General features: G+C 46.4%; 1 protein-coding gene and 1 long non-coding RNA gene across 6 annotated transcripts in view; one reads left to right on the top strand and one right to left on the bottom strand.

Moving 5' to 3' along the window:
• LOC129204397 (phosphofurin acidic cluster sorting protein 1-like) overlaps window positions 1-19,787 on the bottom strand; it is a 73,300-nt gene that overhangs the window by 30,750 nt on the left and 22,763 nt on the right. The gene's annotated exons all lie outside the window — the stretch shown is intronic.
• Window positions 3,721-13,934, top strand: LOC129204401 (uncharacterized). The gene is made up of 3 exons (XR_008576360.1): window positions 3,721-3,804; window positions 8,493-8,593; window positions 13,716-13,934. It is a non-coding gene; the product is annotated as an uncharacterized LOC129204401 (long non-coding RNA).

The raw sequence follows: 19,787 nt of genomic DNA, 5'->3' as shown, positions 1-19,787 counted from the left end.
GCCTCTTTTCAAAGAGGCCAGTACAGGACCTGCCAGTGCAGCACATTAAAGGGAACCTCAGCACCACTGTATTGAATTGGAGCACTTTTTCTATTTTTCCTATCCTCACTGGAGAGAAAGCCCGCTCCAAAAGCCCCTATTGTTCTCATCTGACTGGGCAGTCCATTCTTAATTGCATAAAACATCACCATCTCACCATGTATATACATTTATCAGGCATGCCCTACTCCAATCAGCCCTTGGAAGAGTGCCTAACTCTTCAATCTCTGGGCAGATTATCTCAACTCTGGTTTGGTCAGTGACTTGCCCTTGAGCTTGCTGCACCCAGCTGCTCTATTAAACACACTCAGAAGCAGTTTTCCCACTGCAGGGACCACGCACGGGTCTGCCCAGGAGCTCTGACTGCCACCCAGAGGCCTTTTGGGAGCAGCGTGCTCTCCCATCACAAGCTCTTAGCACTCCTCTGTGTTCATATACATATTTCATAGTATCACAATACCACTGAGACAGCACAGTCACAACAGATGCACAGGAAAGAGCAGGACACACCCCAAAGAGATACAACAGTTAGAACAAAGCACAGTAGACGTACCAGGCTGGGACAAATGTACCTACGAGATAAGGAGGCTCAGGAAACGGATAAGAACATGAACAGACTGTGTCCATGCCTCAGCCAGCATCAGTAGCTACTACTGATCAACAGCAACAGCTATCAGAGTTGCTTGCTACCTATGTGAAAGCAGTCAGGTGTGAGGGAGGCTTGAGCACAGCCAGGCAATGGATTAACTGATCTCTGGAAGACATAGGATTCACTCAGCATTACAGAAAACATCTGTTGGATTTATCTAGGAGAATATAAAAATCTTTCTGAATATCTAACGTGATGTGCAAAATAATTTTCTTCCCCAGGGCTTTCAAAACTAGTATCTGATAGCTGTAGCCAAACTGTAGCCAAAACTGTTCTTGGACCTGCCACTATGTTTCCCTCACAGGGTTTTAACAGGTTATGCTTTTGAAACATCCTTGTTAAGAGATCAGCCAAGATGCATGACTGAGGGTACACCAGCCCTAAACACAGGGAGTCACATGAAAAGAGGCAGATAGACCAGCAGCAGTGCTGTACTCAGGGTGCGTAGTACTTCCCTTCCCCCCCCCCCCAAAAAAAAAAAAAAAAGGCTACATCTACTACAGGCTTTCAGCTGCTTTCATACTGCCAAAATGTTAACATGCAGACAGTGCACATGGAAGAATATCTGAACTACTCATAACACTGCATTTCTAATGAAAGAATGGCTGTTCAGGACAAGAGTTAACATAAAGATCCCTCTGCTTGTTTGCTGCCCATGACATAATGAGGAAGGGTGGGCTGTTCCAAGCAGCAGGGCAATGAAGCAGAGGCATGAGGATGCATAGCTTCTTCAGTGCCATTGCAGAGGTCATGGCATCCCAAATCAGAACAGAGCAGGCCTGACTGCAATGGAAAAACAGTGCACTCCCGCAAAAGCTTGGCCAAGGGCACACACCAAATCAGGATGCATTCCCTGTTCTCCAGCAGGGTCCCCACTAAGCACAGGCAGCAGTGACACTCTCAACCCAACGAAGCTGCCTGGGATTCCCACTGGTCAGGCCTCCAGCCAACTTCTCCAGATCACGTGTGCTTTCCTTCTTGAGGCTGCTAAACTGAGGTTTGGATGTGCCTTGTCACATAGGCAAGCGTACGCCAGCATCTCTCCATGCCAATTGCTTTTAAACAAGACAGATGCTGCTTTCTCAGACCAATGCAAATGCCATAGTGGAGGCAAGTCAAAGATAAGCCTATATGATGAAATGCTCCCTTCCTATTCCCAGGCAGATTTCTCTAAGTGCAACTGTCCTTTGCATGCTCCACAGCAACAGACAGCTCCAGTTTTGGACTCAGCAATACAGGCAGCCTTGAAAAGAAGTGGACCACTCTGGTGTACTAGCTGTTTATATTGAGGACTTGTATCTATTACACAAATGCTTGCTGTTATGCTCATTTCCAGGATGGCTCAGTGTGGGACACTGTACACAGCAGACAGACAGCTAAAGTCAATATATAACCTGAATGCCACCTTGTGACCTGAGGATTGCTTCCTCCTGAGACATGCCACCTCCTGACCCATCCCTACTGTGGACTGAGAGCTCCCACATGCTTTGTAAGCCTGGAGAGCAAATCATGCACAAGATACGCATCCTTCCTACCCTGATTGCAGGGGTCATCCCTGCCAGCGTGGCTAGTCCCACTGTGGGAGGAAAGAGCAGCTGCTACTGTGGCACCAGACCTACCCAGCACCACAAACTCCCATGCAGGATGAGCGTTGCCTGTGTGTGCAGCCAGCACAGAACCTGGGCAACAGGAACCACTACAGCCTGTCAGCATTGGCGGGGCTATTCCTGCCCCTCCCTCCTAGCAAGTCTCCTCTCTGCAGACAGAATTCAATATAGAGTGTGAATCAGCAGGGACTGAACCTACCAATACAGAGAGTTAAGGCAGGTACCACTGTTCACTGAGGCAAGCTACGTCCTTCTCCACATCCAGCTTTCCTCTGTGCTATTAACCCTTTCTTTCTGAGCCAAGCCACTCCAGGGAAGAGCTGCTCCATCTCTGATGGCACTGGCACAGTGCTGGACCCAGCACAGCTACCAGCCAGGCTGCTACTGCTTTATCACAGCTTTATGCCTGCCTGTAAAGCTGCACTAAATGCCTCCCTCACACAGGATAGCTCTGCTCCACAAGCCTCCAGCCTGCCCAAGTAGGCAATATAACCACATTAAGGCAAAACGTAAGGAACAGGTGCCAATGACAAGGCAGAGAATGCCCAGCTCTCCGCTCTGATGGGGCTGCAGCTTCAAAATTTGAACTGACACATTTTGCTGCTTGTGAGGCTTCCCTGCACCCTTGTTATACCCAGGTGAGGTGGTTTTTAAACTTCTCTCCTACTCTTCCATAAATACTAAATGAAGTTGCGCAACGGATTCAAAAGCTAAGAGGAAGGACTAAAATACTCGTGGGAACTGCATGTTTCCAACAAAATTATTTTCCTGCTAACATTTAGTCTGATTCAAGTCAGATACAAACCTGGCACCTCATAATGTCATTTTACAGCCTGGTCATGCTGCTCTGTGCTAGAAAAAGTCAACAACAGAAAAATGCCCTACGAAAGCATCGTGGCCTAGTACTATCATCCCCAGGATCCGCATAGGCTGGAACACTGCTATTTTAACAAAGTTGCTGTGCTGTCTTCCCAGATGTATTCAGTCTCTGTTCACAGTTTCCCCCGCTAGTTTTGCTTTAAATCTTTTCCTTTTAAACAGTTTGTAATTTGGTACCCACCTGTACCTTCATACTGCAGTGCTGCTCAAAGCACTGCTTTTCACCTATCACTCCAGGCTCTCTGTGGACTACTTCCCAGACAGAAGCAAAAGGAATTGTCCTGGTTTTGGCTGAGATGGACTTAATTCTCTTTCTAGTAGCCAGTATAGTGCTGTGTTTTGGATTTAGTATGAGAATAATGTTGATAACACACTGATGGTTTTACTTGTTGCTAGGCAGTTGCAGTGTTTACACTATGCCAAGGACTTTTCAGCTTCTCAAACCCTGCCAGGTGCACAAGAAGCTGGGAGAGCACAGCCAGGACAGCTGACCTAGGCTGGCCAAACAGATATTCCCTGCCATATAGTGTCATGCTCCGTATATAACTGGGGAAGCTACCTGGGAGGCAGGATCACTGCTCAGAAACAGACTGGTCATCAGGTTTTGGGGATTTTTTCCTTCCACACATGGTGAGCAACTGCGTCACTTTTTTAAAAAAATAAATATAATAATAATAATAATAATAATAATTCTCTTCCTTTGTTATCCTATTAAACTGTTTTTATCTCAACCTATGAGGGTTCCATTCTCCTCCCCATCCCCTTAGGGGCAGGAGGGGTGAGTGAGCAGCTCTGTGGTGCTTAGTTAGTGGCTGGGGTCAAACCACAACAGGGATCCAGGCTGACTAAAAGTGAGCTTAAATTTTCTGCATGGACTTTCCCAATGGGTTTTTAACCTCTCTGATACGCGGGTCTCTTAACCCACTGATCTAGACCAGTGAGGCCTCTGTGCTGACCACATGACACAACGACCCTTGTCTGAAAAGTGGGGGACCTATGAAAGGACGGTTGTTAAAATCACGAGAGAACAACCACTCTGTGCATTCAGTGTCAACAGCAAGGTCAGAGGGTGGAATGGAAACCCTGAGATCTGCCTAGAAAGACTCTATTGGCCGCTCCAACCTATGTCACAGACATACCAGAGCTATCTCACACACCACATGGCAAGGAGCTGCAGTTTACCTGGTGCTACAAAGCAGCTTTCCTTTTAGCATAGAGACGCCTGCAAACACTCTACTGTGCACTGCTTGTCCTCGTCAGCCAGCTTCAGAAATAGCCCCTTCTGGTGGAGACGTCGATCTTGTCACTGCAATCCAAAGCTGCTGGGCTCTTTCTACCCAACCACGCATGCTTTTCTGAGGCAGAGATGCCACACAACCCATGCAGCAGGAGTGGAAGGGAGAAGGCTGTATATGTTGCTATGGCTCATGCTAGATCCCTAGCTGAGGGGTACCTTGGTGTTTACCAGAAAACCCCAGCAATAGAATAGCGCCTTGTGCTCAGGTCCACCCCTGTAACATCAGGCTGTGTGGGAGCAGGCATCGAGAAGCATGGACTGGCTGCCCTGCAAAAGTAGAAGAGCTGTGTCCAGGGAGCAGCCTGAGCTCCAGCGGGCCAGAGCAAAGGCAGTTTCCCCTCGAGGACCTCTCCAGGCAAAGCATGGAGGCAGCTGCTGCCTGCAGTCACTCATGCTCACTGGCACCACAAGATTTCCCAGCAGGCTGCCAGGCTGCCCGGCAGGCGTGGTCCCTGCTCTCAAAGGTGCTGCAGCTTGGGCTCAGCAGTGTCAGTTACTCACAGGCTGTCAGGGCCCTGGGGGCTCCAGCAAGCAGCACACAGACTAAGCAGATGACACTCCATGCACCTGGAGCTGCTCACTTCCAGCCACTGTCCCAGTGGAACAGGACATTCTTTCCAAGGATCACTGTGCCCATCCAGCATCTCAGCAAGCTGCAAGCAGAGCCAGGAACTATTTGACAGACATTTTGTCTAGCAAAGGGTCTGTGAATAACTTAGTGTGCCTCCTCACCACATCCTGTATCACAGCCACACCGGGCACATGCAGCCATCCAAAGACACCCTGGCTAAAACAATTTGAATTCGTAACATACAAGAAAAATTCAACACCCCACTAACCACTTATTCTCTTTGAAGCACATTTTAAAGAGCACATTTTTATACTTTAAAGAGAACTTTCGTGCCTATTGGAGAGCTCGGGAATTGGAGGGCAGGTGGTTTATTGTACAATCCTTCCCACAAACCCGTGGGAATCTGTGGCTGAAGTGAAGGATTTCCTGCACGATAGGTGTACACAAAGCCACCTGGTGCAACAGAGGCACTCCTTTATGCCCTTTATCTGGGCATGTGTTGGCCAAGTCAAACCTGTATGTTCAGATGCAATGTCCTACTTTTCTAAGAGCTCTGAATTTTCTACAGGAGGCCCTTAATTGTTTCTCAAATGAGTCGTCCCCAGCTCTTCTACACAGCCTGTTAGAAAAACATATGCCAGTGCACATACCTTGGGACCTGCCCACAGGCAGCTCTGCATCAGCCAACAGAAGCAGAAGAGACAAAAATGTGGCTTTTTTTTGGTTCACTGATAAAACTATAAAAGAAGCCTATAAAAGAAATAAAAGCTAGTTCAAGCCCAAAATAATACTGTAAAGTTTTGAAAACAGCCATGAGGGGACACCTCTGAATCTGACTCTATCTAACAGAGGACATGGTTAAGAAGGGCAGGCAATAAAACTGCAAGTGACTGTGAAATTCTAGCCAGTTACAATTTTTAAGAGAAGGACAAAAGTCAACAGATAATAACATCAGGGAAGCAAACTTAACCAAAGGCCTAGGATCTGGACAGACCAATAGGGTATCACTCAAAGGAAAAACCTAGTTCAGAAATACCTGGCAGTTCCTTAATAGCAATGCTGTGAAAGCATCAGACAACCCACCCTAATGCCTGAGCAGCAGAACAGAAGCCTGGCTAGATCGCACTATCTTCAGTTCCCAGGGCCAAGAAGCAAGCATCTAAAAGATGAAACCAAGTCAACTTGCCAAGGGCATGAACAGCAATATGCAGACACAAGAACAAAACACAAGTCCAGAGAAGCCAAGGCCCCCAAAGCATACCTGTTAGTAGCATGTTGTATTTACTGGTGCTTAGTTTGCAGCTATAAATAGGCTGCCAGTTCAAAGGAAAGGTGAATCCCTTCCTCGGGATAATCACACACAGAGAAGAGGCAGGGGAAGCTGTTCCCTCAGGGAGGCTGAAGAGCGCTGCTACCCAGGTACAAAAGCAGAAAGTCTTTTGTTAGCACAATTCCTTGGGTGCAATTGCCCTACTCTTACTTCGTGTAAGATATAAAAGATCAATCAGAGATTGTACATCAGAGCATCACCATTGTTCCTTATTGTAAGTGGCAGGTGGGAGGATGGGCCAGCCTGACACAGGAGAAGCAGTTCCACTCTTCCATCCATCACTGCAGATATACCATGCTTTCCCCCAACACCTGCACCAGAGCAGCAGCCCAGCATCTCCAGAATTCCCATATTCAGCCCAGTGTGTCCTACAGCAGATAAAAAAGCTAGGCACCATCAGCTACCCACCAAGAAGCACTCACAGTCAACACAGCATGCCCCAGAGCTACATCACGATACAGGGAAGTACCACCCAATCTTAAGTGAACCTCTCACCCACTGCAACCCTAGCAATGCTGTCTGGAAGAACAATTTTGGGCTGGCTCCGGTATCAAGTATAATTGACACATTGAGGGAACAGGAGTACAGTTTGGTCCTGTCCACAGAAGCATATACCACCCTGAGGTCCTCTGATGTCACCTACACTTAAAGATGCTTGTTTAAAGGGAATAACCAATTGTCGTGAGCAATTCCACACAGAACAACATGGGTCTTTACAAACCTGAAGTGCAGCCAACCCTGCTTTGTACAAGGGGGAAAGACAGCCCAGGAACTGAACTAGGGAGAGTTAAAACAGGTTTATACACTGAAAGAAGGAAGAAGGTCTGAAGGTCTCCCTTTCAAGGCATCAGCCATTGATGGAGGAGGTTTTTGCTTTAGAAAGGCTAAAGAGCATCACTACTCAACCAGAGAGGAAATCACTGCAGTGCTGTTGACTGGAAAGGCAGAGGAGCTTGCTAGGTTCCACAATAGTACCAACTACTGCACTGCTTGCCAGAACTTCTCTTGTCAACACCCACGTGAGGGTGCACAGTGCGATTTTAAACTGCCACAGTAGGTTCAGCTGCACCCATTGCACACTATCTACAGCTGGCTTCTACCTGACTAAGAGTATATGCCAAGCCTGCACTAGTTTAGGTTTTTTAACAGGCACTAAAATTGCATTGGCAAATTTAAATACAGTTTTACAGGAATCAGCATGTAATTAGAGAGGCACGTACAGGTCAGTTAAAATTGGACCCCACTGAAGTTACTCATGCCCTCATCAAGAACATATACAACCCTGCCATCCTTCACATTACAACAGCCAAAGCATCTGTAGCACAGGGCCAAGGCATGTCTTAGCTGTGGGACAAAATTTACCTGATTAGAAGCAACTAACTCATCAGTACTGTCACAAGGCACAAACTGATCTGACCATACCCTAGTCAAAAATGAATACTCCGCATGTATTCATCCAGCCTTGTTCAGCACAGTGGTTTTGTGAGCTTTTTCCAAAATTTGTTTTGTTTCATCTGCACACAATTGGACCTAATTATTCCACATATCCCAAGTGATCCAGCTCACGTTCAGTGTCAAAGGGGCTTCTGGCCACCATCCATCCATGGTCTATGCCATCAGAGGAGATGAATCATGACAGCAAGGACAGGATGGGAATGTGAGCAAACAGGAATGAAACACTTTGGTTCATTGGCAAGTTGCAGAGTTGAGAAACCCAACTGGAAGCTTGAAAAAGCCGAAAGCTGATTTTCCTCTTTGAACCTCCAAGTAAAAGGGGAGAGTGTATATGATAAGATCTGCTAGCTCCATCTCTTGGAGGGCATTGAACAAAATCTATTTGTTTCTGACTACTCAGGAATAATAATCCTCCATCCAATTAACTGGGCTTTCTATACAAAACATGTTCAGATGAATGTTCTTATAATCCAGTACATCCAAAGTAATTTTAGTGAGCCAATTTTAAGGGACTGACTTTGGAGATTTTAACTGAACTTTCATTTCCATACAAAAGCCTATTAAGTATTTGTGAATTCTCAATCTAGTAAACATGAAGTGAGTCACTCAGTTTTAAAAAAGGAAGCTAGTAACAAATACACTGAATAACCCTGTAATTTTTATAGGGCTCCAGGAGGAAAGACTGCAGGCAGTTCGCATGTGATTGGGTACACTTTACCTTGGTGACCATCCTGAGCCCATGCTGCTGTCAACAGCTGTGCTATAGGTAAGTGGTAAAGGACTTTCCAGAGATGGATTTCTGACTTCAGTCTGCTTCTGTGAGAAGCTACATAAAGCTTTTTCTAGATACCTGAGATGCTCCAGAATGTAAGAAACCAGAAACAAGGCTGGAGTAGAGCCCCAGGGAGTCTGCTAGCAGTAGCAGCACCATTACTATTAGCATTTGCTACTCCAGCTCTGACCCATTTTGAGGAAAGGAACTTTCTTATGTTTCTCTGACAGCCTTGCGTATTTTTCTTCTCACCACCAAAAGGGACAAGGGATCCAACTATTGTCCAAGCCTCTGGGGACTCCTATTAGCAGCATACAGATCTTGAAATCTGTCAAAGAGGCTTGAGCTGCATTGCATTTGCACTGGCAAAAGTCACAGGTGAATGCATGTTGCCAAAAGTAATTAACATGAAGATGCATTGATCTTGTTGAGTCTAAACAAGATTTTCTTCATTTGCCCTATTTTTTTAGCGTAAGTCCTAGTGAGTTTTCTGAAGCAAATCTCTCTCCCTGGGACATGCCTTTATGGAATGAACTGGTGAGGCACTTCCATCTTGAAATTTATGCCCCCAGCTGCGTCTGGCATTTTAAGACACTCACATTTAGTGCTTTTGATCTAGATTTGGACTTCAGTCCCAAAGCACTGGCAGAGCAGGAGACTGAAGTTGTCTTCTTGGCACATATTATTCCCATATTCAAAGACTAGTTACTGGGCTAAGAATTGGCAGCATGAGAAACTCTTGCTCATGCCACACAAAATCAATTCTATACACAGAGAATAGTATAAAGCCATCAATGTACATGAAAACCTGACCTGCCTCACTAACATAAAGCAAACTGTCTTTTCCCATTTTGGAAGCAGACCAGCACCTACTGGAAGCAGCAACATTTAATAAATTTCTTTCATATTTGAGGCAGCTAGAAAACTCAGCACCTGCTTGGCTACCAGCTATGTGCATTTGCAAATAAGAGGAAGAGACAAGTTAGACCCACCTAAATGCTGATTGCCCTCAGCAATGCAAGGACAGGTCTACCTAATACAATAGAAGAGGCTGCTGTTGTTCACAAGGTTTGTCCTCTGTCCAGCCTTATGCACATACTCTTATAAGTACAGTCATTCTTAAAAATAAAGCATTTTTGTTCTACTGCGCTGTGGTCAAACAGGAGCCCTGGGTACAGTACAAGCTTATAGCAGGACACACTGTTGCCCTCCCAAGACTTGTCAGTCCATACCCTGCAAGTCCAGAAGACTGTTAAAAAGCCCATCTCCAAGGTAGCAAAGCCTCAGACACACAAGGGATACCATGCCACACTTCCCCATGTCTTCTGCAGGCTGCAAGTCACTCTGCCAGCCAGTGGCACAGGATAAGATCCTCTTTGTCCATGTCCACACTTCACTTCCTGCTATGGCAAGCTCAAGCAAGTACATCCTGCAAGTAGCAATGCACAAATACAGCCCATGCAAATGCAAGCGTGCCCATGGTCAAGTTCCAGTCTTTGCCTGCCTGTACCAGACTGTGAGCAACATATGCCCAAAGACCCTTTTCCAGGCACTGCTCTGTCTCCAGCATGTGACACACAGCCATGAAAACAAGATGGATGTGGGAAGGAAGGACAACTTGCTGCAAACCGCTCCGACTGCAGGCTGCTCTGGAATGTGCAGTTGCTGAGGGAAGGCAGATCAGGGTGCAGTGGTAAAAGTTCCTCCCACCAGAGCACTCATCCAACAGGAGTCCTGCAGCAGCAATTGCACATCTTTGAAGATCTCTCAGGTAAGAGGCAAGAGACCCATTTGGAGCAGGCCCAAAACACTCCTATTGGGACAATGAGGGGTGCAAACAAGAGCTACTCAAGCCAGCCAGGTTGCCAGAAGTTGGACAGTAGTGCTCAGCTCCCGTTGAGCCTGATCTGAACCAGACCCGGCATTTCTTTGGCTGACCAAATTTCCCTTCCACTGCTGCAGTGGAAGACAAGCAACAGCAATCCTTCTACACACACACCACCCCTCCAGCTCTTTGCCTCCAGATAAAAAGCAGCTAGCCAAAACACAGCTGTCTATGCATCTCTTAAGTTTTGCTACTATAATGGATCACTAGAGCTTGGACGATTCACCTCATCCTCTCATCGCACTGCACAACTTGGCAGAGCTGCTGGTCATTCCGTCACACCTCCTCAACACCCCCCAGCACTTCTCCTTGTTTCGGATGAGAAGGCAGGGTACAGAAAGGGAAAGTGAGATGCCCAAGATCACAGAGAAGTTGGACCCAAAGGTCCCACTTTGGACTTGCACCTCAGGTCACCAGATGCCACTTTAGCAGGAGCTGATATTTTTATAGAAGCCTTTATGATTTACATTCATGCCACAAATCTCTTCAATAAAAACAGATGGAGGTGGATTGTGTCGGGCTCTCATCGCCTTCATCAAATCCCCTTTTCTCCCTCCAGACATTCCTGACAGGCAGATTTCCCTGACCTACTTTTCCAAAAGAAGTGAAGTTTCAGCTACTTCCCCTGAATTCCAATGAGCAAGCAGCTCCTCAAGAGCAGGGGACTGAGCAGCCGGCACTTCCCATGAGGAACAGCCACACCATGAGAGAACCAGAAGCCCCTGAGCCTTACCGCCAATGCAAGCCCACCCGAACATCTATGTATACTGCAGCGCAGACAGGGGCTAGCAACACTTGATGCAAGCTGGGCTCTGTATGTGAACAGATACCTATGTTTACCCATGCAAAGTTTAAATACATACTGTTCGTGCACAACTCCATACACAGAGGTCAGAGAAAGAGAGGCCTAGCAGCACTCGCTCTCCCTTCTCCATCAGCCCTCTAGCAGATGTTATGATGTTGTTGTCCCTCTTCAAATACTCAGAGCCCTCTATGAATTGGCTGGATCCTTGCACAGGCAAAATGCAGGCGAGAGGACTGCCAAGAGGCAACTGCAACCACCTTGGAGGGAAGGTCACCAAGGTAAACTGTGGGTTCACCATTCCACCCTTTCAGTTTTCAGGTTCTCATTTCTGAGAGCGGAGGTAAACTTTTGCAGTGTAAGAGGGTCACTATACAGCCCTAGCAGCCAAAGTAGCTGCGAGAGTGGAGTCTGAAATGTGACCCATTTCAGCACGTGGATTTGCACGCCTCCAGAGCTCCTGTGCAACAAACACAGTGCCAGCTCAGCCCTGGGTGCCTGAGCAGGCACTCCGCATTTCATGGATTAGAGCTGAATTGCAGAGTGCTGATGAGTGAGCTCCATTTTCCCAGTGTCTGGAACAATACATGTTTTCTGTTCCCAGTTATTTCCTCCTTACTTTCCACTGCACTATGAACTACCGCTGCCAGCTTCTTAAGATGGGAGAGTAGAAGGTCTAACTGGCAGAGCTTATACATAAACATGCCTGAACAGCCAAGGCACTGGGGACATGAGCATAGGTATAGAATCAAATGCTTGCTACTACACTATTGCATATGACATGAATATATATTAAAAAAAAATAAAAAATAGAGCTCATCAAAATTTGCAGCTGGTTCAGATCATTGCCACAGTAAGCTCAATCACTTGTCTCCAGCTGCCAGAGCACCTCACACAATGGTTTCTGTCAGAGTCTGATCAGAATGTACTCCTCAAACCATGCTTGATGATTTCCCCAGGATTCAGCATCAATGTTCCTCTTTCTAAGGAAAGGAAAGAAGTCTCATATCATCCGGTACGTCACAAAAAGAAACTGGATGAAGGAATATGCCTACTTTAATTACCCATGCAGATCTCTGTAAAGTTTCAAGGGCTCCAAACCAATATTTTGCCAAGAAGAAATGTGTCAGATTGTTAACAGTCTCAAGTCAAAAAGAAAAAAATAAGATTGAGCCTGAACAGCTCAGCTCGCATTCCTGAAATGCAAACCTAAGCTACATCCAAGACCTTAGCACAATGTCACAAACCCTCCCTAAAAATTTAGGCAACTAAAGCTCTGCAGCGAGTAAGTATGTGTGAGTGTTTGTGTGAAAGATGGTCATTCAGCAGGCACTCCCTGGGCTGGAGTTCTTCAGTGCCATAGCAATCTTCTACAGGAAGGAAAATTTCTATTTAGGATTATACTGAACACGCACCTGAGTGCAGATCCCTCCAGATCTCCACTGGTGAGCTTTCGCCATGACAACTGACTATGTATTCCTGCTACTTATTTAAACAATTATGTATCTGTGTAAGGACTTTCCCCTTTGTTCCACAGCAGCCTTGCTTTTTAAGAAGCTCCTCTGAGAAACCTTGCTGAAGGTCTTTTGGAAATCCAAGTAGTTTATCAACTAGATCTAACAGTTCTTATGCCTCAACAATTCCAAAACATCTGAGAGGCAAGTCTTTTTACAAAAGGGCCCCTACACCAACATCGTATCTATCTATGTGCTCCACCATCTCTGTTCTTTAGCTTCTACGAATGTACTTGATGCTTACTAGTCTACAGTTTCTCAAATCTCCCTTAAAACCCTCAGAAAAGTGTAGGCTTCCCATCAGCCACTTCCAGTCTCCGGGGAGAGACACTAGCTGAAGCAAGAGGCTATATATTGCAGTAAGTAGTCCAGCTATTACAGACTGGTATCTGTCCAGACTGCTCCTGTGAATCTAGTCCTGGGCTACTTGTTCAGGCTTTCTCCATATTTTTTCCATAAGTTTTTCTGCCACCACTTCAAGCTGTAAAAGGCTTTTCCAATGCACCCACTACAGAGAAAGGTTCCAGCCAAGGAAGCACCCAAGCTGTTCACCTTCAGAGCCAGGGGGCCATGCTTGCCCTTCTTATGCTCTTTCCGTAAACGTCCTGTCAGCCATAGTCAGGACTCAGGGCTAAGGCAGTTCTAGACCAAAACAGTACAGCCATACTCACGTTCTTAGGTCCACCCTAACCCAAGCAGTGATCATGCAGATATCAAGCTAATGTCACATAGCAGGATACTTACTCAGATTTTTTTTTCCATTTAGTCAAAGACTCCACAGTCTTAAATTGCATTAAAATAAAGGTCATTGATTCAAATTGTCAAGGCTAAGAAAACAGCAGAACTACAGCAAGGCTACATGTGTACCTTTAATCCAGCCTTATTTAATGTTCTTGTTTCAAACTTCCCTAACAGTGGTTATGTACATCCATTCTTCTTCTATTGAAACACCCCAACCCCTTTTGCAAGCGGGACTTCATCTTCTAAATCAAGAAATACAAAGCTATTTAAATAAAAGAATCCTTCATTCTTGGAGCAGAGTTTCTTAGTAAATGACTGGCATCCCAGCTTCAATTGTATGACGCTGCCCATGCAGTGTCCAACATTTTTGTGTGAGGCTGAGCTGTTAGTACCACCTTGTCCACCAGAACAAAGATAGCAAATCCACCATGCTTTGCAACCAAGGGATGAGAAGGGATGACAAACCAATCTTGATTCGTCACAGTGATTCTCAAGGCTATTCATCCTCAGATGGAAAATCCTCCCCTGAAAACAACTTCAGTCGATGCACTAGCCCCACATCAGAAGGGACAGGCAAAGAAACAGTCATTGATGCTAAATTTACTGAAGTTACTTTGTCTCAAGCCTCCCATTTCTCTAGCCATAAAGAGAGAGGGAAAGAGCAAACAGAGCTTGGCAGCCTCTGAAAAGTGTCAGACACACTACTGAACCTATACAGCTCCCAGAAATGTGGGAGGAAGTAACACTAACACAGAGACTCTTCAGCAGAGAGCTTCCCCAGAACACGCACAGCTACACCAGACATCCTCTCCTTCCTTCCTCCAAGAAGGCCTTCAGAGTTCCCACAGGAACATTCAGCTGCTGATGTGCAAAGACTGCCATAGCATGCCACCCTTGTGGGACAGCTGAATGAAGGGCCACAGCAGGAGAGAGCCATAGTGCTGATGCTGCAGCACTCAGTGCCCTCTGTCATGTACATGCTGCCATGCCGGCCTCCACTGTTGTCACTTACAGGCACCACATTAAAATCCCAGCAGTTGGAGATGGGGTGGGGGGAACACAGGGGGCTGCTCCCGGCAAAAGGATTGACAGAGCAGAGCCCTTGAGCACTGCTCCCCTAGCAATTGAGACAGCAGACAGAAGGTCTTTTTGCCAGCTTTCTACCTACCAGCTGCCTCCACAATATCTGCACTAGTAGCTGCTTCCCCAGCACATGCAGGAGGCACCACGCACAACCCTGGGAACAGTGCACCTTTTCTGCAGACATGCAGAGTGCAAGACTCAGGGCTCTTCCTGAAAATGATACTTTGACTTATGTTGTCAGACAGCTTTAACTGCCCCTCTGCCAAGTCATGACTGCTCAGCCTGTTTTCCTTTGGTAGACAGGTCCTTAATGAGGCATCTGAGCAAGAAAAGCCTGCAGATTCACCTTAGGAGGTGATCTTAGTGAAGGACTCACAGAACAGACAAGGGCTCAGAATGACCAGAAGATGCCCCAATGAGAACATGCTCCAAAACACTTCTCAATTCTTGAATCTATGGCTTCCCTAAAATTACCAGTCAGTAGCAAGCTGCTCAACCACAAGTGTACCCTCCCCAGTACAAGTCAGAGAAGACAACCAGACCCTAGGGAAAGTTATCCCCAGACGTCTTGAATCAAACACAGTACGATCTCATGCTCAGTTAAAGCAGACAGAATCTCCTCACATTGATGACTCCAATATTTGTGGTCAATAAAACAATGCATTACTGTGAGATACTGCTCAACCACGTCTTTGTTATAAGAACATTTGCAGCTCTTGCCATAGACCACTGCTGCTACTCCTCACCAGAGTAATCTATTGTGGACCTCCATGTACACACACAACATGCACAGCCAATGAATGGGCTCTTGGAAAAAAGGCAGATAGGTAGAGACAGCCAGCTGAGCTCAGCAGAAAGGGATGAACTTCCAAGACTTGTTTCCAATGCCCTCTCAAAGTACTGCAGCCAGCCTGAAATCTCAGCATCCTCAGATACTTAAAAAGCTGCTGGACAGAGATCCAAAGCATCAGAAAACTCACATCTGAGATTTGCCTGCAACTCAGCCAAGAGGGCAGGCACAACCAAACAGATCACCATGCTCATGCTCAAGAAGCTTGATGCAGCTCCAGTCTGGAAATTAATATTTCACTCTGGAATAAAAAAAATCTTCAGCAGCTGTGAAATGCAGCCACTGTTTCCTTGGTAACAGAGGTGGCAGGACATCTCTCCCCAGCGCTGCTCTCCAGAGTCCTCCCTGAAGAGCCACAAGCAGAGCAATGCACTGAGGGCACCCTTAGATCTGCAGTCACTCCTCAGAGGTCACCCACAGCACCCACCTTCAGTCTAGCACCCTGCTGTTGGTAACCAACTGATTTCACAGTAGGTCAACAGCATATAACCACTGGACCTGCACAACACTCGACAGCTGCAAGTCCAGGTACACCACCTCTACTCAAGAACACTGTCAAGGTCTCAGCATGCTCCTGGGCCTGTAGAAGACTTTCAGAGTCTGTATCCAAAGGGTGAGTAGTGATAAATAAAAGCAGTAGGTAAGACTGCAGAAGTTAAAAAAACACACATTATCTAAATCATGAGCCACCGTTCTTAAAAGTAGATACGGGGATACTTGCTCAAACCAGAAGCTATATCCACAGCAGAAGCATCCTCTGCAGCCCTGGTCTAGGTGCTGTTTGTAAAAGGGATCCCATCAGAATAGTTATTTTTAAGACTCAGATCCTTAACTTAAGCTTTTCATTAGGCTGCATGGATATCTTGGGGAGGGTTCAGCCACTCACTAGACCCCATGACCAATTCAGAAATAACTCAGAGTTAGCCTATTGCTGACACTTCTGATCTACAATTTCCTGTGCCCCACTACACACATGCACTCCTCTGGCAAGGAAGAGGCCAACACTGCTCCCATCACATCAGCACAAACCCTCCACTTCCTCCCCTGCATGGTTGGAGACCTCTCTGAGGGAGCCATTGGCAAGGCTCAGCAGCATGGGACACCCTCTCCGAGCCAGGCCATGGCCACACAAAACCCTGGTGTTCAACCTCAGAGATCATGTGTCCCAAATCAAGGAGCAAACATGGTTACAGCCAAATGAGACATCAGGAGCAGGTTTCTTGCAGACAGTTTTGTCTAACCACAGCTGGCAATGGAATTTCTTTTAATCCTTGCCAGGTGAGCAAAGCAACCCAAACTATTCCCCTTTTTTGTGGCTGAGCAAAAGACAGACATACTGCAGTCCCTGAAGCCCACTGCTCCTAAAGGGGCTGTTCCTCCAGCCCTTCTCCATGCACTGCGGGATGATCCCAAATTTGCACTGTGACACAGAAGAAGGGAGTCTTGGTCATGGGTGTCTGATTACAGATCTATAGCCAGGGAATTAGAAGGAAGGCTGGTGTACACACTAATGCTTGGGTATTGCATTCTAACATGAAAAGTAACAAATTTTGAGCATCTAGCTCAAAATCTAAACGAAATCCAAATCAAAGGCAGAGTGATTACAAAGTTCCTTTTGCAGAAACACACCAGTCTAGGCTGCTTTCTTCTCTTCAAGCAGCAGGATTCATTACTAGAGTGTGGACTTGTCATGGTTTTGCCCCAGCCGGCAGCTAAGCACCACCCAAGGGGATGGGGAGGAGAATGAAGAAAAAAAAAAGAAACTTGTGGGTTGAGATAAAGACAGTTTAATAGGATAACAAAGGAAGAGGAAAATAATAATAATAGTAATAATAATAAATGAGTGATGCACAAATGCAATTGCTCACCACACACAGAAGGAAAACAACAACCACCCAATGTCCAGTTTATTTCTGAGCAGTGATTCCACCTACTGGCTAGCTTCCCCAGTCATATACGCGGACGTTATATCACGTTATATGGCAGGGAATATCCCTTTGGCCAGTCTGGGTCAGCTGTCCTGGCTGTGCTCTCCCAGCTTCTTGTGCACCTGGCAGGGTTTGAGAAGCTGAAGAGTCCTTGACTTAGTGTAGACACTGCAACTACCTAGCAACAAGTAAAACCATCAGTGTGTTATCAACATTATTCTCATACTAAATCCAAAACACAGCACTATACCAGCTAGTAGAAAAAAAAATTAACTCTATCTCAGCCAAAACCAGGACAGTATCCACCCCTTATTCCATACCACCTATGTCATGCCCAGGTCCTACACTTCCCAATACATTCCAATTAATCACCATCACTTTTCCTGTCTTTTGATATGTACACACAGGTATCATTCCCTTAGTCTATGGGCCATACCTCTAAAATGTCCATGACTTTGGGCTCCATCTGTTATGGTGGTCACTCAGGACAGGAGAGGTGGTGTGTAGCGTGGAATTACTGGGCACCAAAGCCAGCTCAGGTGGGGTCACTGCTGCACTTGCACTACTTCTTGTAAGGCTTGTTCTCCATTGGTTCAGGTGGGTCCTGCTATAATAATTCCTATAATATGTAACTCGAACCCTTGGTTACAACAATTTAAAGGTATTTCCATTACAACCTCCACCCCTGGTCCCTTTGGGCCAGGTTACAGGGTTTAACATTGCAATGTTAACTCCTCCCCTTGCCTGGCCGGAAACAAGGGGTAGAGCATGAGACTCTTAATCTCAAGGTTATGGGTTTGAGCCCAACATTGAGCACCAAAAAGGACTGTCATGGTTTAACCCCAGCCAGCAACTAAGTAGCCACATTCACTCCCGCCCCAGTGGGATGGGGGAGAGAATCAGAAGAGTAAAAGTGAGAAAACTCCTGCGTTGAGATAAAGACAGTTTAATAAGCAAAGCAAGACAAGGAATTCATTCACCACTTCCCATGGGCAGGCAGGTGCTCAGCCATCTCCAGGGCTCCATCACGTGTAATGGTTACTTGGGAAGACAAATGCCATCACCCCTAACATGTTTCCCCCTTCCTTCTTCTTCCCCCCAGCTTTATAGGCTGAGCATGACATCATACGGTATTGAACACCCCTTTGGTCAGTTGGGGTCAGCTGTCCTGGCTGGGTCCCCTCCCAAATTCTTGCACACCTCCAGCCTACTCACCGGTGGGGTGGTGTGAGAAGCAGAAAAGGCCTTGGCTCTGTGTAAGCGCTGCTCAGCAATAACTAAAACATCCCTCTATTATCAACACTGCATTCAGCACAAATCCAAAACATAGACCCATACTAGCTACTGTGAAGAAAATTAACTCTATCCCAGCCAAAACCAGCACAGGACTGATGTTTGCAAGCACACTGCAGTGGCAACCTTCCACAGCTATTACCATTTCCTGCCCTGCACATGTATTCCCCTACCACTCCAAGCACAGTCTTTGCAGAGGCCCTTCTTCCAAACGGTGCTGAAACCCTCAGATCCTGCCAAGTTCCTGACCTGGGCTGGTTGGAGGTTCAGTTTTAATGGGGACGGTGACTAATTTTGTCTTAAAGTGTTCAAGAGAGTCTGTTAAGCTTGCATTGGATGCCCACAAAAAACAGGCTTGTGCTGCCAGGTAATCCCTTGACTGTGCTCACTGCAGCTCCCTGTCATGTTCAGCTGAGAGAAAACAAAAGAGAAAGAAGGAAACCAATGCACAGAGCAGTGAGGGATACTAGCACTTGCTAGCACAAATTCATGGAGCTGAGGGCTTTCCACAGGAGAGAACACAGTGTTGGTTTGTTACTGCAGAAAAGGCCTTAGTAACAAAGCACAGACACAGCAGGATGCAGCTCCACAGAAGCTTCCAGGAGCAACGTATTTCAAAGGTGGGTTGGGAAATATAATTTCATTGCCCCAAGTTAGGATTTGGGATTACCTGGTAGGATAGAAACAGCCTGCTCTCAAAGCAAAGCAGAACTGCATCAAAAGCTGACCTCCAACTATACCCGTAGCGTAAACAGTATCCAAAAGCCAGTCACCTGAGCAATGAGACACAGGAAGACAGGACACCAATTGCTATCTCCCGGACTTCCTCAGCCTGACGGTAAGCAAACAAATCAACAAATAGATAACTATTTGAGAAGAGGACCACGTCTATGGAAGACATTGACTTTATGGCAGCCACCAGCTGCTCTCAGCACTGTAAGCCAGAGTCCCCATGCCAGCAGACACGCTGCCCCGACACTTCCCACTCAAGATCTGCCACCAAGTTGGCAGGCACACAAGTGCTGGCCCCTGAGGGCTTGCCTTAGGTGCCCCTTTGACTCTGCTCCAGCCCCAGCACAGGTTGCCATGCTC

This window comes from Grus americana, chromosome 3 (genome assembly GCF_028858705.1).
Source record: "Grus americana isolate bGruAme1 chromosome 3, bGruAme1.mat, whole genome shotgun sequence".
In the NCBI taxonomy this organism is placed as follows: Eukaryota; Metazoa; Chordata; class Aves; order Gruiformes; family Gruidae; genus Grus; species Grus americana.
The sequence above is the reverse complement of the archived record's forward strand: the minus strand, read 5'-3'. Positions and strand labels throughout refer to the sequence as shown.